Raw genomic sequence first — 4289 nt, 5'->3', positions numbered from 1 at the left:
TAGTACCTTCATCCACGCCAACTCGGGGAGAGAAATGTGTTTATGTTCGGGGTTGGGTTTAAGGGCCATCAAACGGTGTTTTTTTCCCCCGTTGGGACTTCTCGAGCCAAATAAGTTCCAACAGCTTGACCCCTACGAGTTTAGCTCTCCTCTGTGAGTACTATAATTATCTTTCATCTTATTTTGCAATCAATTGCAAAAGTGCATTTTTTTATTGATTACGTATAACTATATTTATTCGTTTTTGTATAATAAATGTATGATACATTTCAATATAAAATTATATACAGTATATCATGTATATCATGTATATCAGTATATCATGTTTAGAGGTTGTTTTAACATTTTAATTAAAAAAAATGCTTGAGACTCGTGAACGCTTGATCTATAAATTAATTTAAACTTAGGGAGGTGTAAACAACTTAGCGAGATGTAAATAATTCTTCACACTTAGAAATGTCAAATAAAAATGAACGGAAATTTTTTTTTATTTTAGATTAATAAAGTTTATAATAGTTACCCTGTTTTAGCAGAACATTGCCGTTTTCTTTGTTCAACTGCGGTCAGAGCGTATTAAAAAAAACTGGAATGTTCTAGGACTTAGGGAAATGATGGCCTCCTCACATAAGATGTGACGGCTGTAGCGTCAGACAGTCACAGTCCAGCCAGCGCGAGAAGCTCACCTGAGAAATCAACCTACCACTCGACTCTGTGTTTTTTTGAACAATGTGTTGATCTTGAGCAAGAAGACACACTATATACAATGTCAGCTCCAGCAATTGGTATTGACTTGGGCACCACGTATTCCTGTGTGGGTGTTTTCCAGCAGGGTAAGGTGGAAATCATCGCTAACGACCAAGGCAACAGAACCACGCCATCATACGTAGTCTTCACTGACACAGAACGACTTATTGGTGATGCAGCTAAAAACCAGGCAGCCCTCAACCCCAACAACACGATTTTTGATGCCAAACGACTCATCGGTCGCAAGTTCAATGATTCCACTGTTCAGACTGACAAGAAACAATGGCCTTTTGATGTGGTTAACGACAACGCTAAGCCCAATATACGCGTTGAGTACAAGGGAGAGCACAAGAGCTTCAACCCCGAGGAGATCTCGTCTATGGTGTTGACCAAAATGAAAGAGACAGCAGAGGCGTACCTGGGCCAGAAAGTAAGGGATGCCGTTATCACAGTGCCCGCCTACTTCAATGACTCTCAGCGTCAAGCCACCAAAGATGCTGGCGTCATTGCTGGACTCAATGTTCTGCGCATCATCAACGAGCCCACAGCAGCAGCAATTGCCTACGGCCTCGACAAGAAAGTAGCCACTGGAAGCTGCAAGGAACGTAATGTGATCTGGGTGGTGGAACCTTTGATGTGTCCATCTTGAGCATCGATGATAGTATATTTGAAGTCAAATCCACGGCAGGAGACACTCATCTTGGTGGTGAAGATTTTGACAACCGTATGGTCAACCACTTCATACAAGAGTTCCAGAGGAAATACAAAAAAGACATAAGCAACAACAAACGTGCACTGCGACGTTTGAGAACGGCCTGTGAACGAGCAAAACGTACTCTCTCGTCCTCTATACAAGCCAACGTGGAAATTGACTCACTGTATGATGGCATAGACTTCTACTCAGCTATAACTCGAGCCAGGTTCGAGGAGCTGTGTTCAGATCTATTCCGCAGCACATTGCTTCCCATAGAAAAGGCTCTGAGGGACGCCAAGCTAGATAAGAACCAAATCCACGACATTGTACTGGTGGGCGGATCTACTCGTATTCCTAAAGTGCAGAAGTTACTGCAGGACTTTTTCAACGGCAAGGACCTCAACAAATCCATTAACCCTGATGAGGCTGTGGCCTATGGTGCCGCCGTTCAAGGCGCCATCCTTAGAGGTGACCAGTCGGACAGCGTCAAGGATTTTCTGCTTTTGGATGTGGCACCTTTATCTTTGGGTATTGAGACAGCCGGAGGCGTCATGACTTCCCTCATCAAACGCAACACCACGATCCCCACTAAGCAAACTCAGATCTTCACCACATATGCAGACAACCAGCCGGGTGTCCTTATTCAAGTATATGAAGGAGAACGCGCCATGACCAAGGACAACAATATGCTAGGCAAGTTTGACCTCACAGGCATTCCTCCTGCCCCAAGCGGAGTCCCTCAGATAGAGGTCACTTTTGATATTGATGCCAACGGGATTCTTAATGTGTCTGCTGTGGACAAGTCAACAGGCAAACAAAACAAGATTACCATCACTAATGACAAAGGTCGCCTCAGCAAGGAAGAAATAGAGGGAATGGTTCAGGAAGACAAAAAATATTCCGAGGAAGACAGCCGCCAACGAGAGTGAATTGAGAGTAAGAACCGTCTGGAGTCATTGTGTCTCAGCCTGAAGAACAGCCTGCGCGAGGAGGACATCGCCAGTAAACTCACAGAGGAAGAGAAGAAGAGTGTCACTGCTCAAGTGGAGGAGACACTCTCCTGGCTTGACGACAACCAGCTAGCAGAGAAGGAAGAGTTTGAATTCCAACTCAAGAAACTTGAGGACCGCTGGAAGCCCTTGGCTGCTAAAATTTACGGCTCAGGGGAGCAAGGACCAGCAGGTCGAGGTCCAGCAGCTACCAACACCTCCAGTCGACCAGGACCCACTATCGAAGAAGTTGACTAAGTCATAATTCCATATATTATTATTTTGTAATATTCCTAAAGAATTACTAGTACTATTTCAATGCTGTTTCATCTGTAGTTTTATGTTATAATCTTTCTCTATAATTACTGGTATGATTCGAATAGTCTTATTTTATAATCTTAAGATTTAATTAGTGCATCTGCAATATAATCTTGTTTTCTTAGGAATTTCCAAGTACTGTTACAACGAAGTCCTGTTATTTTTACTCTGGAATTAGTGGCATAATAATTAATAAGTATTATTTAACGTTTATATTCTACACACTTTAATTCATATCATTCCATAGTGAGAATTTTATGCCTTTTTATTCTCTAATAGACACTTGTCGGCTTTTGCCATTTTCTACCATCATTTCCTAATGTTCGTAAATTATCATGTAAAATGAACAATTAATTGAATATTTGTTTATTTTAAACCTTTATGGATATTGGACATGCAGATAATACTTATTGATAGTGGGACCGAATAAATAGGAGTAAATATTATATACCAATTATACCTACCAACTAAAGATAAGTCCAGTACTAAGAAAGTCCAGCAAATTCTTGATGCTTCTGTGATCCAGTGAAATTGGAGCTTCCTTCTACTTCCTTGCATCAAATCTGATTGATTGCCTTGCATTTCTTATTCTGCATGCGTTGTATGACCCTTATGGGTTTAGCGTTTCTCCATAAGTATAATAATAGTGAACCTCAGGAAAAAATGTGGTTGACGTTAAATTATCTTTAGCATTGGTGAGTTCTACCAGGAACACTCCTGCAGAGGTTCCTGATGGTGCTCAGGGACACCGCTGCAGACAGAGATGTTAGGAAGTATTTCTTTAGTCTCAGAGTGGTCGGAAAGCAGAATGATCTCAATGAAGTGGCGGATGCAGATTACGTATATATATTTTAAATAGCAGATATGATTGTTCTCACAAGGTTAGGTAAGGTTTGTCAGGTAACAGGACAAGCGTTTCGTGACGCGGGTCGTGGTTATATGATGAACGCAGCTGGAGCTTTTGGTCATCTGACCGAGGCCTTCCTCTGGCTTACCGGTCCACCCCTTTAAAATTTAGGGTTATATATTTTTAAGGTAGTAGGTTGGTAGACAGCAACCATCCAGGGAAGTACTACCGTCCTGCCAGATGACTGTGAAACAGAAACCTGTAACTGTTTTGCATGATGGTAGGATTGCTGTTTTCTTTTTCTGTCTCATAAACACACTAGATAACAGGGATATCTTGCTACTCCTACTTACACTTAGGTCACACTTCACAGACACGCACATGCATATATATATACATACATCTAGGTTTTTCTCCTTTTTCTAAATAGCTCTTGTTCTTCTTTATTTCTTCTATTGTCCATGGGGAAGTGGAAAAGAATCTTTCCTCCGTAAGCCTTCAAAACTAGGGAGGCCAAGCCCATGATGACACTCTTCAGGTCACTTGTTCTATCTAGGCTGGAATATTGCTGCACACTAACAGCACCTTTCAAGGCAGGTGAAATTGCCGACCTAGAAAATGTACAGAGAACTTTCACGGCGCGCATAACGGAGATAAAACACCTCAATTATTGGGAGCGCTTGAGGTTCCTAAACCT

General features: G+C 41.8%; 1 pseudogene; it reads left to right on the top strand.

Moving 5' to 3' along the window:
* Window positions 1-672: 672 nt before the first annotated feature.
* LOC128696666 (heat shock 70 kDa protein-like) lies at window positions 673-3028 on the top strand (annotated as a pseudogene).
* Window positions 3029-4289: the final 1261 nt, after the last annotated feature.

This window comes from Cherax quadricarinatus, chromosome 46, assembly GCF_038502225.1.
Source record: "Cherax quadricarinatus isolate ZL_2023a chromosome 46, ASM3850222v1, whole genome shotgun sequence".
NCBI classification, from domain to species: Eukaryota; Metazoa; Arthropoda; class Malacostraca; order Decapoda; family Parastacidae; genus Cherax; species Cherax quadricarinatus.
This window is presented reverse-complemented; position numbering and strand designations above follow the sequence as displayed.